At 40.2% G+C, this 18,347-nt stretch overlaps 1 protein-coding gene and 1 pseudogene across 1 annotated transcript in view; both read right to left on the bottom strand.

Moving 5' to 3' along the window:
• Positions 1-4,527, bottom strand: part of LOC127663948 (tripartite motif-containing protein 30A-like) — a 131,662-nt gene extending 127,135 nt beyond the window's left edge. The window contains exon 1 of the mRNA XM_052155802.1: positions 4,496-4,527. The gene's annotated coding sequence lies outside the window, so the exon portion shown is untranslated. The remainder of the gene's footprint in view (positions 1-4,495) is intronic.
• On the bottom strand, positions 179-1,141 carry LOC127664051 (nucleophosmin-like; annotated as a pseudogene).
• Positions 4,528-18,347: the final 13,820 nt, after the last annotated feature.

Raw genomic sequence — 18,347 nt, 5'->3', positions numbered from 1 at the left:
TGAGTTTATTTCACAAGTATATTTTTGTCTTCCTACCATTTCCACATCTGACCACCACTATTACTGTGTCCTGTCATAACATTCCATACATACTTAAAATCAAATAAAGGGTGGAGTTCCATCCTTGAATGCTGAACAGGTATTTTAGACAACACTTTCTTGGCACTTGAACCTGGACAACACTTATCAAACACCATAGGGAAAGTTCTCACTTTGCATTATAAAAAGGACAGCCAGATATCAACTATTACAGAAATGAAGTAAGACAGAATATTTCAAACTGTTTTAAACCATTTTCTTAAAGAGACTTCCTCCAGTGCCAGAGATCTTGAATAGCCTCCCGGTCAGTCATCCGGAAACAATTCTTCACATAAATAACAAACTTGGCTTCCACTTTGGGAAGGGAACCACCTTTTTCTATACTTGCTTGCATTTTTGCCTAATGTCTTCTACAAAACTAGGTCCTTTTGGTGTTTTAGGAGTTTTTCCCTGTTTTTTGAAGGACTCTTGACTCTTTGATCTTGGTATAGATGGTTTTAAGTCTTTTACATTTTGGTTTGATTTTTGCGAATTTTTGGCTGGGGTCTCTCATACAGATTTCTTCACTGGAACCTTTTATTCAGTTTCTTCTTCATCAAAATCATCATCATCATTATCTTCATCATCCTCATCATCTTCATCAAGATTTACTTTTTTTTGTGGAACCTCAGGGAGTAGATCGCTTTCCAGACATGCCTGGTATTTTACATCCTCCTCATTTCATCTTCAGTCTCTGCATCTTCCTCTACAGCTACTAGGTGCTGTCCACTAATGTGCACAGGCCCTGAACCACACTTCAACCTTTAGACCACAGGTGGTGTAATTTCGAAGCTCCCAAGGGAAACTGTTGGTTGTACAGACATTTTCAAAGTTGCCAGTGTTACTTTAATTAGACTGCCTTTATAGTTCATTGCTTCTGCCTCTACAATGTGTGATTCATCTTTTGCCCTGCTCCTAAACTGACTGTTCTTAATGATAACTGGTCCTCATTTTCAACATTATCTACTTTAAAGTGATAGTCTTTGCCAGCCTTTAGTTCACAACTGAAAAGTTATTTCTGAGACTGGAGAGGGCTCATGTCCATGTGCATTGAGTCTTCCATGAGCTGGAGGTGTGCACTTCGGTGTGGAAGCTGGATGGAAAACAACTGACTGCTGTTCCACAGAACAGACATGCAGGACAGAATCATGCCCATGTCTGTAAATGTTAAGATTTTATCTTTGTCCAGAAGTTTGCCAAAAAACATTAATGGGTGACTCCTGGTATGCATGACACTATGATACTGACTGAAATCAAGTCTACATCAAAATTATTTTTAAAGTACACCAAGTTTTCTCCCGGCACCATGTAACATTAGTTTAGCATGAAAAACCAATGGACAAGTCACACTGAAGAAAAGAAACTCCCGTTGGCCAAGTTATGGTGAACATATATATAAGTGTGTGTGTGTGTGTGTGTGTGTGTGTGTATGATTTCCAAAACTGTATATAAATAGACGTAAATTTCCTTACTGCAAAGCCATAAATGAAAAGTCCACTGCTAATATCATAGCAAATTTAGGGCAATGGAAAGTCTTTACAATCATGTATAAAACAAGCATGTTTATTTTCATCACTTTTATTCACCACAGCAGGGCAAGTACTTGGAATAAATGTAAATTAAAAAACTAAAATAAATTAAAGGCATGCAAGTAAGATTCTCTTTACACATGAAAAATGAGCTCAGCAAAGATGGGTCCATGTGGAAACGTCACTTGACGGGGGTCAAAGAAGCTGCGCCTGTGAGAAAGAAATAATGGAAATGACACCCTGTTCAGTAGCCATGGACAATATAAAATATCTTGGTGTAAGTCTAACCAAGCCAGTGAAACATGTGCATGGAAAGAGCATCAAGTCCCCGAAGAAAGAAACTGAAAATGATATCAGAAGATTGAAAGATCTGCCATGCTCATGGATAGTCAGGGTTAGCAGTGAAAATGGCCATCTTATAAAATCAATCCCCACCAAAATTCCAACACAATTTTTATAGACCTTTCAAGAGCAATTCTCAACTTCATATGGAAAAACAAAAAACTCAGGATAGCCAAAACAATCCTGAACTTCGGGAGGTATCACCATCATTGACCTCAAGCTGTACTACAGAGTCATACTGGTAAAAACCACATGGTATTGGTACTTAAACAGACATGTTAACAGAATCAAATAGAAGATCCAGAAATAAACCTACATAGGAATGAACATTTGATTTTTGATAAAGAAACTGAAAGTACTCAATGGGGAAAAAGAATGTCATCTTCAACAAACACCACTATTATTTCACATAGAGCAACATGTTGTCTTAGTAACAGCCTTAGTTGTTTAAGGATCTTCATGGGATCCTGTTAGTCAATAACTCAACTGAATGCAATTTGGTCCCATCCAGTCCCACTATTGGGAGCCTAGTTTGGTGTCAAGAGATTGCTAGTTGGGATTCTTCCATTATTAATAGACCTCATTAGCATCACCACTATATACTTTAGGAAGTTTACATTGCACTATGCTTCTACATAGTCCCTCAAATGCTCCTTAATTCCAGCAATATTAATCTTTAAAAAAAAATACCCTAAGAAACAATAACAAGGTTTGTTCAAATCAAACAAGAATCTACAGACAGTACTTGTTTCTGTTGTTATTGAAGTATGTAATGGCTAAGGAAGCTCCCTTTTGTGCTAGGCACCCGTTTGAAATTCCTGATAGATAAGTTCATTGCAACTCTGATGCCTTACTCTCCTCCCCAAATGTAAAACTGTTATGCTGATTTTGTGAACCCATTTACTGCTGAGTGCCAGGAAATGAAACAGTTTCTCAGCTAAACATCCCACACAAATGAGCTGATTGTGATGTCCACCTTTAAATACACTTCCTCTAGCCTCTTCTCTATGACAAGCCATTGATTTGGATTTCAAGCTACTGAGCTACTAAAAATATTTAGTGAATTTACTTCATTATAATTTTAGTCTGTGGTCTTTGTCTGGTGTAGGTGAATTTGGTAACAACTAAAATTGTTTCTTTAAGAATTATGAAATTTCAAAATACTGATGTCATAGAAGAAATGTTCCTTTTCCAAATAGGCCTGGCAAATACATTGTCTCAGGCTTCATTTATGAAGTAGCATTCTCTGAAACAATTTGACATGTATACCCTAGACATTGGCACATTTAAAAACTCTGCATTTTAATATCTCATAACATATGATAGTAAAGACAGTTAATTCCTCTGTTCAGAATACAGGTGTCCACAACTGATTGAAAGCAAGACAAAACAAAGGGAAAGAGGATGAATGGACTCTTGACAATCCTCAAGATAACGTGGATACAGGAAGGCCTGACCTGTGTCTTCTGGTGTCTATATTAGTTTGGGTGAAGCCTGGATTCCTTGTTCCAAGTTTTTTCTTTTCTTTTATGGTTCTCAAGATCTCTAGATCTTTCTATCAGCAGACATCTTTCAGCCTTTTATGTCATTAAATTCAAGTAGGAGTCCATATTGTTTCTCCTGTGGCAGTAATATTCACCTAGAATTCCAGCAGCTGGGGAGACTGACACACAACAATTCCATTAGGTCAGCTTGGGCTACATAGGAATAGAAAAGCTGTCACTTCTAGAGAGTGCACCTCCAGTGTTCTCTCTCTCTCTCTCTCTCTCTCTCTCTCTCTCTCTCTCTCTCTCTCTCTCTCTCTCTCTTCTCCACTTCTTTCACCCTATCCACTGTCCCTTTTCTTGGGATTGAATTAGGGTCTGGTATAAACTTGCAAGTGCTCCTCTAGCCCACTAATTGCACTCTAATAAGCTATACCCCTGGCTAATGTCTTTCTTTAGACTTGGTCTTATTAGGTCCTTGGAATTTTAATCTTCCTGTTTCATCTTTCTTTGTAGCTATAATTACTAGCCTGAGCTAATCTTGATTTAGGTATTACACATATGGCCCAAGGGAAAGGACAGGCAAAGGTAACGACTTTTAAGTGACATTAGGAATTCCCTACAGACTTCATTCTGTTTCATAGGACAAATACATTAAGAGGAGGCTGCAGAGAGATGAAGACTTCCAACCACAGAGTCAGAGCACAGGGAATTTGCCTTAGAATCATTGGTAAGTCCACTATTTAGATTTACCTCTAAGAAATCCTAAACCTTTCTTTTTAAACACCCCTCTGGCTGTACTACTTTGGAGGGAGAACAGTGTCTGTGTTGGAGCAGGAGATTCATGCTGCAACTCATAGTTAAATATTAGAAACAAAAAGACTGAGTTTGAAAAAACAACTGTGGAGTCTCTCTCCACAAAAAACAACTCTCCAGACAGACCACAAAAGCTATCTTCCTCAAGGCCATCCTCTCTCTGGGTCCTCATTCCCACAATCCTCAGCAGGAAGCCAGCAGTTCCTCTCAAACCCCCTCCTACTTTCAACTTCAATTTAAACTCACCAGAACAAAGACTGTGTTTTCTTCTAAATTCTCCAAACTCAGCAGTAAAAAATTGACTCACACTTTCAGATACCAAGAGATCCAGAATCTGTGTAGAGGAGCAAAGACAGGCCAGAGTCTAAGTCTTGAGGATTCAGCCAACTATGCTGGTGAGCCAGTAAAGAAATGAAAGTTAAGAATTTGAGGGTTGGAATAGAAGTCTTCCCACTAACATTTGCACCGGGAAGCTGGGAGACTCCATAGACTTCTGTTCATAGCTCACCAGGAGAGAGTGATCTCCCAGCAGCACTTTCAGTTCTGAGCTCAGAGGTGAGATCTCCACCTTCTCTCTAGGGGTCTGTGAAGCAGCTGGGAGGGAAGTCTTCCAGCCACCATTTGCACCAGGGAGCCAAGAGACTCCACAGCCTTCTGAGCACAGCCCTCCAGGAAAAACAGAACTCCCAGCAGCGCTTTCACTTTTAAACTCAGAGGAGTAAGGACACAGACTTACAGGCCCACAGAAGGAACAAACTCCAGCCAGACACAACAAACTCTAGCACCAGAGATAACCAGATGGCAAAAGGCAAGCAGAAGAACCCTACCAACAGAAACCAAGGCCACATGGCAGTATCAGAACCCAGTTCTCCCAATACAGCAAGTCCCGGATAACCCAACACACATGAAAAGCAAGAACTGGATTTAAAACATATCTCATGATGCTGATAGAGGGCTTCAAAAAAGACTTAAATAACTCCCTTAAAGAAATACACAAGAACATCGATCAACAAGTGAAAGCCCTTATAGAGGAAACAGAAAAATCCCTTAAAGAAATACAGGAGATTATGGGTCAACAGGTAGAAGCCCTTAAAGAAGAAAAACAAAAATCCCTTGAAGAATTACAGGAAAACACAAACAATCAAGTAAAGGAACTGAACAAAACCATCCAGGATCTAAAAGTAGAAGTAGGAACAATAAAGAAACCACAAAGTGAGACATCTCTGTAGATAGAAAACCTTAGAAAGAAGTCAGGAGTCATAGATGGCAAGCATCAACAACAGAATATAAGAGATAGAAGAAAGAACCTCAGGTGCTGAAGATACCATAGAAAACATTGACTCAACAGTCAAAGAAAATGCAAAATACATAAATCTGGTAATCTAAAACATCCAGGAATTCCAGGACACAATGAGAAGACCAAACCTAAGGATTATATGTATAGACAAGAGAGAGGATTTACATCTTAAAGGCCCAGTAAATATCTTCAACAAAATTGTAGAAGAAAACTTCCCTAACCTAGAGAAAGAAATGCCCATGAACATACAAGAAGCCTTCAGAACTCCAAACAGACTGGACCAGAACATAAAGTCCTCTTGGCACATAATAATCAAAACACCAAATTCACTAAACAAAGAAAGAATATTAAAAGCAGTAAGGGAAAAAGGGCAAGTAACTTATAAAGGCAGACCTATCAGAATCACACTAGACTTCTCACCAGAGACCATGAAAGCTAGAAGATCCTGGACAGACCTCATACAGACCTTAAGAGAACACAAATGCCAGCCCAGGCTACTATACCCAGCAAAACTTTCAATCATCATAGATGGAGAAACCAAGATATTCCATGATAAATCCAAATTTACATGATATCTGTCCACAGATCCAGCCCTACAAAGGATAATTGATGGAAAATGCCAACACAAGGAGGGAAACTACACCCTATTAAAAGCAAGAAAGTAATCTTCTTCCAACAGACCCAAAAGAAGATGCCCACACAAACATAAAAATAACATCAAAAATAATAGGAGTAGCAATCACTATTCCCTAATATCTCTTAACAACAATGGACTCAACTCCCCAATAAAAAGACATAGACTAACGAAATATTTCTCATGTAAATCTTCAATTTTATCAGAAATGTTTATAATTACCCTTTTAATTAATTTAGTAATGGTTTTTTATTATTATTTTCTTTTTTTTTTAGATTTCATTCATTTGCTGAAGTTTTATTATTCCAGTTTTTTTATTCGATATAATTTATTTACATTTCAAATGATTTCCCTTTTCTAGCCCCCCCCCCCCGCTCCCCGAAAGTCCCGTAAGCCCCCTTCTCTTCCCCTGTCCTCCCACCCACCCCTTTCCACTTCCCCGTTCTGGTTTTGCCGAATACTGTTTCACTGAGTCTTTCCAGAACCAGGGGCCACTCCTCCTTTCTTCTTGTACCTCATTTGATGTGTGGATTATGTTTTGGGTATTCCAGTTTTCTAGGTTAATATCCACTTATTAGTGAGTGCATACCATGATTCACCTTTTGAGTCTGGGTTACCTCACTTAGTATGATATTCTCTAGCTCCATCCATTTGCCTAAGAATTTCAGGAATTCATTGTTTCTAATGGCTGAATAGTACTCCATTGTGTAGATATACCACATTTTTTGCATCCACTCTTCTGTTGAGGGATACCTGGGTTCTTTCCAGCATCTGGCAATTATAAATAGGGCTGCTATGAACATAGTAGAACATGTATCCTTATTACATGGTGGGGAGTCTTCTGGGTATATGCCCAGGAGTGGTATAGCAGGATCTTCTGGAAGTGAGGTGCCCAATTTTCGGAGGAACCGCCAGACTGCTTTCCAGAGTGGTTGTACCAATTTGCAACCCCACCAGCAGTGGAGGAGTGTTCCTCTTTCTCCACACCCTCTCCAACACCTGCTGTCTCCTGAATTTTTAATCTTAGCCATTCTGACTGGTGTAAGATGAAATCTTAGGGTTGTTTTGATTTGCATTTTCCTTATGACTAATGAAGTTGAGCATTTTTTAAGATGCTTCTCTGCCATCCGAAGTTCTTCAGGTGAGAATTCTTTGTTTAACTCTGTACCCCATTTTTTAATAGGGTTGTTTGGTTTTCTGCAGTCTAACTTCTTGAGTTCTTTATATATATTGGATATTAGCCCTCTATCTGATGTAGGATTGGTGAAGATCTTTTCCCAATTTGTTGGTTGCCGATTTGTCCTCTTGATGGTGTCCTTTGCCTTACAGAAATTTTGTAATTTTATGAGGTCCCATTTGTCAATTCTTGCTCTTAGAGCATACGCTATTGGTGTTCTGTTCAGAAACTTTCTCCCTGTACCGATGTCCTCAAGGGTCTTCCCCAGTTTCTTTTCTATTAGCTTCAGAGTGTCTGGCTTTATGTGGAGGTCCTTGATCCATTTGGAGTTGAGCTTAGTACAAGGAGACAAGGAAGGATCAATTCGCATTCTTCTGCATGCTGACCTCCAGTTGAACCAGCACCATTTGTTGAAAAGGCTATCTTTTTTCCATTGGATGTTTTCAGCCTCTTTGTCGAGGATCAAGTGGCCATGGGTGTGTGGGTTCATTTCTGGATCTTCAATCCTGTTCCATTGATCCTCCTGCCTGTCACTGTACCAATTACATGCAGTTTTTAACACTATTGCTCTGTAGTATTGCTTGAGGTCAGGGATACTGATTCCCCCAGACTTTCTTTTGTTGCTGAGAATAGTTTTAGCTATCCTGGGTTTTTTGTTATTCCAGATGAATTTGATAATTGCTCTTTCTAACTCTGTGAAGAATTGAGTTGGGATTTTGATGGGTATTGCATTGAATCTGTATAGTGCTTTAGGCAAAATGGCCATTTTAACTATATTGATTCTACCGATCCATGAGCATGGGAGGTTTTCCCATTTTTTGAGGTCTTCTTCCATTTCCTTCTTCAGAGTCTTGAAGTTCTTGTCATACAGATCTTTCACATGTTTGGTAAGAGTCACCCCAAGATACTTTATACTGTTTGTAGCTATTGTGAAGGGGGTCATTTCCCTAATTTCTTTCTCAGCCTGCTTATCCTTTGAGTATAGGAAGGCCACTGATTTGCTTGAGTTGATTTTATAACCTGCCACTTTGCTGAAGTTGTTTATCAGCTGTAGGAGCTCTCTAGTGGAGTTCTTTGGGTCACTTAGGTAGACGATCATGCCGTCTGCAAATAATGATAGTTTGACTTCTTCCTTTCCAATTTGTATCCCTTTGACCTCCTTATGTTGTCAAATTGCCCGAGCTAGTACCTCAAGTACAATATTGAAAAGATAAGGAGAGAGGGGGCAGCCTTGTCTAGTCCCTGATTTCAGTGGGATTGCTTCATGTTTCTCTCCATTTAGTTTGATGCTGGCTACCAACCGGCGGTATATTTGCTGTATATTGCTTTTACTATGTTTAGGTATGGGCCTTGAATTCCCTTTCTTTCCAAGACTTTAAGCATGAAAGGATGCTGAATTTTGTCAAATGCTTTTTCAGCATCCAATGAAATGACCATGTGGTTTTGTTCTTTGAGTTTGTTTATGTAGTGGATTGTATTGATGGATTTCCGTATATTGAACCAACCCTGCTTTCCCGGGATAAAGCCTACTTGATCATGGTGGATGATCGTTTTGATGTGTTCTTGGATTCGGTTGGCAAGAATTTTATTGAGTATTTTTGCATCGATGTTCATAAGGGAAATTGGTCTGAAGTTCTCTTTCTTTGTTGGATCTTTTTGTGGCTTTGGTATCAGCGTAATTGTGGCTTCGTAGAAGGAATTGGGTAGTGTTCCTTCTGTTTCTATTTTGTGGAATAGTTTGAAGAGTATTGGTGTTAACTCTTCTTTGAAGGTCTGGTAGAATTCTGCACTGAAGCCATCTGGTCCTGTGCTTTTTTTGGTTGGAAGACTTTCTATGACTCCTATTTCTTTAGGCATTATGGGACTGTTTAGATGGTCTAGTTGGTCCTGATTTAATTTTGGTATTTGGTATCTGTCAAGGAAATTGTCCATTTCCTCCAGATTCTCCAGTTGTGTTGAGTATAGGCTCTTGTAGTAGGATCTGATGATTTTTTGGATTTCCTCAGTTTCCGTTGTTATATCTCCCTTTTCATTTCTAAGTTTGTTAATTTGGATACTTTCTCTGTGCCCTTTGGTCAGTCTGGCTAAGGGTTTATCTATCTTGTTGATTTTCTCAAAGAACCAGCTCCTGGTTTTGTTGATTTTTTGTATGGTTCTCTTTGTTTCTACTTGATTGATTTCGGCCCTGAGTTTGATGATTTCCTGCCTTCTACTCCTCCTGGGCGAAATAGCTTCTTTTTGTTCTAGGGCTTTCAGGTGTGTCACCAAGCTGGTAATGTATGCTCTCTCCATTTTCTTTTTGGAGGCACTCAGGGCTATGCGTTTTCCTCTTAACACTGCTTTCATTGTGTCCCATAGATTTGGGTACGTTGTGTTTTCATTTTCATTGTGTTCTAAAAAGTCTTTAATTTCTTTCTTTATTTCTTCCTTGACCAAGGTATCATTGAGTAGAGTATTGTTCAGTTTCCACGTGTATGTGGGTTTTCTGTTGTTTCTGTTGCTATTGAAGACCACTTTTACTCCATAGTGATCAGATAGGAGGCATGAGATTAGTTCTATCTTCTTATATTTGTTGAGGTCTGTCTTGTGACCAATTATATGGTCGATTTTGGAGAAGGTACCATGAGGTGCTGAGAAAAAGGTATATTCTTTTGTTTTAGGATAGAATGTTCTATATATATCTGTTAAATCTAATTGGTCCAAAGCTTCAATTAGTTTCATTGTGTCCCTGTTTAGTTTCTGTTTTCCTGATCGGTCCATTGAGGAAAGTGCAGTGTTGAAGTCACCCACAATTATTGTGTTAGGTGCAATGTGTGCTTTTAGTTTTAATAAAGTTTCTTTTACGAAAGAGGGTGCCCTTGCATTTGGGGCATAGATGTTCAGAATTGACAGTTCTTCTTTTTGTATTTTTCCTTTGACCAGCAAGAAGTGTCCCTCAGGGTCTCTTTTGATGACTTTGGGTTGAAAGTCAATTTTATCTGATATTAAAATGGCTACTCCTGCTTGTTTCCTGAGACCATTTGCTTGTAAAATTGTCTTCCAGCCTTTTACTCTAAGGTAGTGTTTGTCTTTGACCCTGAGGTGTGTTTCCTGTAAGCAGCAAAATGTAGGGTCCTGTTTACGTATCCATTCAGTTAGTCTGTGTCTTTTTATTGGGGCATTAAGTCCATTGATGTTAAGAGATATTAAGGAATAATGATTGTTACTTCCTATAATTTTTGACGTTATTTTTAAAATTTGAATGCTTAACTTCTTTTGGGTTTGATGAAAGGTTACTATCTTGCTTTTTCCAGGGTGAAGTTTCCCTCCTTGTATTGGTGTTGTCCTCCTATTATCCTTTTTAGCGGTGGGTTTGTGGATAGATATTGGGTAAACTTGGTTTTGTCATGAAATATCTTAGTTTCTCCATCTATGGTGATTGAGAGTTTTGCTGGATATAGTAGTTTTGGTTGGCATTTGTGTTCTCTTAGAGTCTGCATGAGATCTGCCCAGGACCTTCTAGCCTTCATGGTCTCAGGTGAAAAGTCTGCTGTGATTCTGATAGGTCTTCCTTTATATGTTACTTGGCCTTTTTCTCTTACTGCCTTTAGTATTCTTTCTTTGTTTATAACATTTGGTGTTTTGATTATTATGTGACGGGAAGTATTTCTGTTCTGGTCCAGTCTGTTTGGAGTTCTGTAGGCTTCTTGTATATTCATGGGCATCTCTCTGTTTAGGTTAGGGAAGTTTTCTTCCATAATTTTATTGAAGATATTTGCTGGCCCTTTAAGTTGTAAATCTTCACTCTCATCTATGCCTATAATCCTTAGGTTTGGTCTTCTCATTGTGTCCTGGATTTCCTGTATATTTTGGGTTACAAGCTTTTTGCATTTTGCATTTTCTTTAACTGTTGAGTCCATGGTTTCTATGGAATCTTCAGCATCTGAGATTCTTTCTTCTATCTCTTGTATTCTGTTGTTGATATTTGCATCTCTGTCCCCTGATTTCTTCCCAAGGCTTTCTATCTCCAAAGTTGTCTCCCTTTGAGTTTTCTTAGTTGTTTCTACTTCTGATTTTAGATCCTGGATGGTTTTGCTTAGCTCCTTCACTTGCTTTTTTGTGCTTTCCTGTAATTCTTTAAGAGATTTTTGTGTTTCCTCTTTCATGACCTCAGCCTGTTGACCAAAGTTCTCCTGTATTTCTTTAAGAGATTTTTGTGTTTCCTCTTTCATGACCTCAGCCTGTTGACCAAAGTTCTCCTGTATTTCTTTAAGTGTTTTTTGCATTTCCTCCTTGTTGGCTTTTGTATTCTCCTGGATTTCTTTCAATGATTTTTGTGTTTCCCTTGCAAGGGCTTCTAACTTTTGATCCATTTTCTCCTGAATTTCTTTAAGTATGTCCTTCATGTGTTCCTGTACCAGCATCATAACCAGTGATTTTAAATCCAAATCTTGTTTTACTGGTGTGATGGGGTATCCAGGACATGTTGGTAGAGGAGAATTGGTTTCAGATGTTGTCATATTGCCTTGATTTCTGTTAGTGACGTTCCTGCGTTTGCCTTTTGCCATCTAGTTCTCACTGGTGTTAGTTTGTCTTGTCAGTGCTGGACTCACCAGTGCAAGCTGCCCCTTCCCAGTTGGCCTCTGGTGCACAGCTTACCTCCTGCACTGCTTGTAGACAGGGTGGTGCTCCCCAGGCTGTTCAGATCCCAAAGCAGGCACCCGAAGGCTCCCGCTGGGGCCCGCTGGATTCACTGGAGCACACTGACTTCTCCCAGCTGGCCACCCGGAAGCCCAGCTAGCCTCTTGCAGGACTTGGAGACGTGGTGCTGCTGCCTGGGCTGATCTGGATCCGGAAGCGGAGAGAGTAGAGCTGAGGGCTTCCGCCTGAGGCCTTGCCCCAGATTGTGTCTGTGGACCAGATGGAGCCCGTGTGCACCCCCAGGGAGTGCCGACGGTGTATGCTGCTGTGACCTCCCCTGTGTTCTGCTCACTCCACTGGGCAGCCGATCTGCCAACCGGCTGTCGCACACAAGGTTAGCCTGGCCGCCCAGGCCCTGAGTCCAGGCAAAAGCCTGGGAGGCCAAGGTCTGAGCAAAGTTCCCCTAGGGCTATGACTGTTAATTGGGTCTGCCAGGTGACTAGGATGGTGGGCGTGCGTGCCCACGCTCCCTGAAAACACCGGGAGAGTCTGCTGTGCTAACAACCTCCTGGGCGGGTTGACTCACAGATGGCCCACCAAGCCGCCCAGTTCTTGGGGTCAGTGCTGTGCCTTTTGGGGCCTAGACTCCCGCTTTGTTAGCCTCAGGCTATGCCTGTTACAGGTCTGCCCGCCAGAGCTCTCTGTCGTCCTGCAGGCAAAATGGCAGCGCGCGCGCAGGCCTAGGCAAAAAACCTCCTGGCTGGGTTGGCACCCCGATGGCCCCCCGACCAGCCCAGGGCCTGGGTGCAGGCCAGCGCCTGTTGGGCTCAGACCACCGCGGTGTTGGCTTCGGATTATGTTTGTGTACCTCAGTCTGTCTGATCCCTGGAGTCCGAAACCAAGATAGATGCACCTCTCCTGACTGGTGGGAGGCCGAGTTCTGAAGTGGCTTCCGTGCAGGAAAGGCGCCGCACAACTGCAGCTGCTTGCCGCCCGGCTGGTCAGCGAAGGTCAGTGGTCATGGGCACAGGGCCTAACTGGACCCTGTGTCGCCTTGGTTCCACTGCTGATGGCCCTTCAGCTGGACCAGCCACTGCTGCACTGCTGCCGCCGCTGCCACCGCTGCCACCGGAAGTCTTATTATTATTTTTTTTTCTTTTTTTTTTTATTCGATATATTTTTTATTTACATTTCAAATGATTTCCCCTTTTCTAGCCCCCCACTCCCCGAAAGTCCCATAAGCCCCCTTTTCTCTCCCTGTATTCCCACCCACCCCTTCCCACTTCCCCGTTCTGGTTTTGCCCTATACTTCTTCACTGAGTCTTTCTAGAACAAGGGGCCACTCCTCCTTTCTTCTTGTACCTCATTTGATGTATGGATTATGTTTGGGGTATTCCAGTTTTCTAGGTTAATATCCACTTATTAGTGAGTGCATACCATGAGTCACCTTTTGAGTCTGGGTTACCTCACTTAATATGATGTTTTCTAGCTCCATCCATTTGCCTAAGAATTTCATGAATTCATTGTTTCTAATGGCTGAGTAGTACTCCATTGTGTAGATATACCACATTTTTTGCATCCACTCTTCTGTTGAGGGATACCTGGGTTCTTTCCAGCATCTGGCAATTATAAATAGGGCTGCTATGAACATAGTAGAGCATGTATCCTTATTACATGGTGGGGAATCCTCTGGGTATATGCCCAGGAGTGGTATAGCAGGATCTTCTGGAAGTGAGGTGCCCAGTTTTCGGAGGAACCGCCAGACTGATTTCCAGAGTGGTTGTACCAATTTGCAACCCCACCAGCAGTGGAGGAGTGTTCCTCTTTCTCCACATCCTCTCCAACACCTGCTGTCTCCTGAATTTTTAATCTTAGCCATTCTGACTGGTGTAAGGTGAAATCTCAGGGTTGTTTTGATTTGCATTTCCCTAATGACTAATGAAGTTGAGCATTTTTTTAAGATGCTTCTCTGCCATCCAAAGATCTTCAGGTGAGAATTCCCTGTTTAACTCTGTACCCCATTTTTTAATAGGGTTGTTTGGTTTTCTGCAGTCTAACTTCTTAAGTTCTTTATATATATTGGATATTAGCCCTCTATCTGATGTAGGATTGGTGAAGATCTTTTCCCAATTTGTTGGTTGCCGATTTGTCCTTTTGATGGTGTCCTTTGCCTTACAGAAACTTTGTAATTTTATGAGGTCCCATTTGTCAATTCTTGATCTTAGAGCATATGCTATTGGTGTTCTGTTCAGAAATTTTCTCCCTGTACCAATGTCCTCAAGGGTCTTCCCCAGTTTCTTTTCTATTAGCTTCAGAGTGTCTGGCTTTATGTGGAGGTCCTTGATCCATTTGGATTTGAGCTTAGTACAAGGCGATAAAGATGGATCAATTCGCATTCTTCTGCATGCTGACCTCCAGTTGAACCAGCACCATTTGTTGAAAAGGCTATCTTTTTTCCATTGGATGTTTTCAGCCCCTTTGTCGAGGATCAAGTGGCCATAGGTGTGTGGGTTCATTTCTGGATCTTCAATCCTGTTCCATTGATCTGCCTGCCTGTCACTGTACCAATACCATGCAGTTTTTAACATTATTGCTCTGTAGTATTGCTTGAGGTCAGGGATACTGATTCCCCCAGAATTTCTTTTGTTGCTGAGAATAGTTTTAGCTATCCTGGGTTTTTGTTATTCCAGATGATTTTGTTAATTGCTTTTTCTAACTCTGTGAAGAATTGAGTTGGGATTTTGATGGGTATTGCATTGAATCTGTATATTGCTTTTGGCAAAATGGCCATTTTAACTATATTGATTCTGGTGATCCATGAGCATGGGAGGTTTTCCCATTTTTTGAGGTCTTCTTCCATTTCCTTCTTCAGAGTCTTGTAGTTCTTGTCGTAAAGATCTTTCACATGTTTGGTAAGAGTCACCCCAAGATACTTTATACTGTTTGTGGCTATTGTGAAGGGGGTCATTTCCCTAATTTCTTTCTCAGCCTGCTTATCCTTTGAGTATAGGAAGGCCACTGATTTGCTTGAGTTGATTTTATAACCTGCCACTTTGCTGAAGTTGTTTATCAGCTGTAGGAGCTCTCTAGTGGAGTTCTTTGGGTCACTTAGGTAGACGATCATGCCGTCTGCAAATAATGATAGTTTGACTTCTTCCTTTCCAATTTGTATCCCTTTGACCTCCTTATGTTGTCAAACTGCCCGAGCTAGTACCTCAAGTACAATATTGAAAAGATAAGGAGAGAGGGGGCAGCCTTGTCTAGTCCCTGATTTCAGTGGGATTGCTTCATGTTTCTCTCCATTTAGTTTGATGCTGGCTACCAACCGGCGGTATATTTGCTGTATATTGCTTTTACTATGTTTAGGTATGGGCCTTGAATTCCCTTTCTTTCCAAGACTTTAAGCATGAAAGGATGCTGAATTTTGTCAAATGCTTTTTCAGCATCCAATGAAATGACCATGTGGTTTTGTTCTTTGAGTTTGTTTATGTAGTGGATTGTATTGATGGATTTCCGTATATTGAACCAACCCTGCTTTCCCGGGATAAAGCCTACTTGATCAGGGTGGATGATCGTTTTGATGTGTTCTTGGATTCAGTTGGCAAGAATTTTATTGAGTATTTTTGCATCGATGTTCATAAGGGAAATTGGTCTGAAGTTCTCTTTCTTTGTTGGATCTTTTTGTGGCTTTGGTATCAGCATAATTGTGGCTTCGTAGAAGGAATTGGGTAGTGTTCCTTCTGTTTCTATTTTGTGGAATAGTTTGAAGAGTATTGGTGTTAACTCTTTTTTGAAGGTCTGATAGAATTCTGCATTGAAACCATCTTGTCCTGTGCTTTTTTTGGTTGGAAGACTTTCTATGACTCCTTCTATTTCTTTAGGCATTATGGGACTGTTTAGATGATCTATTTGGTCCTGATTTAATTTTGGTATTTGGTATCTGTCAAGGAAATTGTCCATTTCCTCCAGATTCTCCAGTTGTGTTGAGTACAGGCTCTTGTAGTAGGATCTGTTGATTTTTTTGGATTTCCTCGTTTCCGTTGTTATATCTCCCTTTTCATTTCTAAGTTTGTTAATTTGGATACTTTCTCTGTGCCCTTTGGTCAGTCTGGCTAAGGGTTTATCTATCTTGTTGATTTTCTCAAAGAACCAGCTCCTGGATTCGTTAATTCTTTGTACGGTTCGCTTTGTTTCCAATTGATTGATTTCAGCCCTGAGTTTGATGATTTCCTGCCTTCTACTTCTCCTGGGCGAAATAGCTTCTTTTTATTCCAGGACTTTCAGGTGTGTCATTAAGCTACTAGTGTATGCTCTCTCCATTTTCTTTTTGGAGGCACTCAGGGCTATGAGTTTACCTCTTAGCACTGCTTTCATTGTGTCCTAAAGATTTGGGTATGTTGTGCCTTGATTTTCATTAAATTCTAAAAAGTCTCTGATTTCTTTCTTTATTTCTTCTTTGGTCAAGGTGTCATTGAGTAGAGTATTATTCAGCCTCCATGTGTATGTGGGCTTACTGTTGTTTTTGTTGCTATTGAAAATCACTCTTACACCATAGTGATCTGATAGGAGGCATGGGATTAGTTCGATCATCTTATATTTGTTGAGGTCTGCCTTGTGCCCAATTATATGGTCAATTTTGGAGAAGGTACCATGAGGTGCTGAGAAAAAGGTATATTCTTTTGCTTTAGGGTGAAATGTTCTATAAATATCAGTCAAATCCAATTGGTCCAAAGCTTCAATTAGTTTTACTGTGTCTCTGTTTAGTTTCTGTTTTCCCGATCGGTCCATTGAGGAAAGTGGAGTGTTGAAGTCCCCCACAATTATTGTGTTAGGTGCAGTGTGTGCTTTGAGCTTTAGTAAAGTTTCTTTTACAAATGAGGGTGCCTTTGCATTTGGCGCATAGATGTTCAGAATTGAAAGTTCTTCTTGGTGGATTTTTCCTTTGACCAGCAAGAAGTGTCCTTCTGTTTCTCTTTTGATGACTTTAGGTTGAAAGTCAATTTTATCTGATATTAGAATGGCTACTCCTGCTTGTTTCCTGTGACCATTGGCTTGTAAGATTGTCTTCCAGCCTTTTACTCTAAGGTAGCTTTTATCTTTGACACTGAGGTGTGTCTCCTGTATACAGCAAATTGTAGGGTCCTGTTTCCTTATCCAGTCTGTTAGTCTATGTCTTTTTATTGGGGAATTGAGACCATTGATGTTAAGAGATATTAGGGAATAGTGATTATTACTTCCTGTCATTTTTGATGTTCTTTTTATATTTGAGTGGTTATCTTCTTTTGGGTTTGATGAAGGAAGGTAACTATCTTGTTTTTTCCAGGGTGTAGTTTCCCTCCTTGTATTGGAGTTTTCCTCCTATTATTCTTTGTAGAGCTGGGTTTGTGGAAAGCTATTGTGTAAATTTGGTTTTGTCATGGAATATCTTGGTTTCTCCATCTATGGTGAATGAGAGTTTTGCTGGGTATAGAAGTCTTGGCTGACATTTGTGTTCTCTTAGAGTCTGCATGAGATCTGCCCAGGATCTTCTAGCTTTCATGGTCTCTGGTGAGAAGTCTGGTGTGATTCTGATAGGTCTTCCTTTATATGTTACTTGGCCTTTCTCTCTTACTGCCTTTAATATTCTTTCTTTGTTTAGTGCATTTGGGGTTTTGATTATTATGTGACGGGAGTTATTTCTGCTCAGGTCCAGTCTGTTTGGAGTTCTGTAGGCTTCTTGTATATTCATAGGCATCTCTCTCTTTAAGTTAGGAAAGTTTTCTTCCATAATTTTGTTGAAGATATTTGCTGGCCCTTTCTGTTGTAAATCTTCACTCTCATCTATACCTATAATCCTTAGGTTTGGTCTTCTCATTGTATCCTGGATTTCCTGGATGTTCTGGGATACAAGCTTTTTGCATTTTGTATTTTCTTTGACAGTTGAGTCAGCGGTTTCTATGGTATCTTCGGCATCTAAGATTCTTTCTTCCATCTCTTGTATTCTGTTGTTTATATTTGCATCTATGGCCCCTGATTTCTTCTCAAGGTTTTCTATCTCCAAAGTTGTCTCCCTTTGTGATGTTCTTTTTATATTTGAGTGGTTATCTTCTTAGTTGTTTCTACTTCTGTTTTTAGGTCCAGGATGGTTTCGCTCAGTTTCATCATTTTTTTGTCTGTGTTTTCCTGTAATTCTTTAAGAGATTTTTGTGTTTCCTCTTTCATGACTTCTGCCTGTTGACTCAAGTTCTCCTGCATTTCTTTAAGTTTTTTTTGCCTTTCTTCTTTATTGGCTTCTATCTCTTGGGCCTTATTCTCCTGCATTTCTTTAAGTGTTTTTTGTGTTTCCATTATACGGGTTTCTAGCTTATTCATGTTCCTCTGCATTTCTTTA

This window comes from Apodemus sylvaticus, chromosome 1 (genome assembly GCF_947179515.1).
Source record: "Apodemus sylvaticus chromosome 1, mApoSyl1.1, whole genome shotgun sequence".
Classification (NCBI taxonomy): Eukaryota; Metazoa; Chordata; class Mammalia; order Rodentia; family Muridae; genus Apodemus; species Apodemus sylvaticus.
This window is presented reverse-complemented; position numbering and strand designations above follow the sequence as displayed.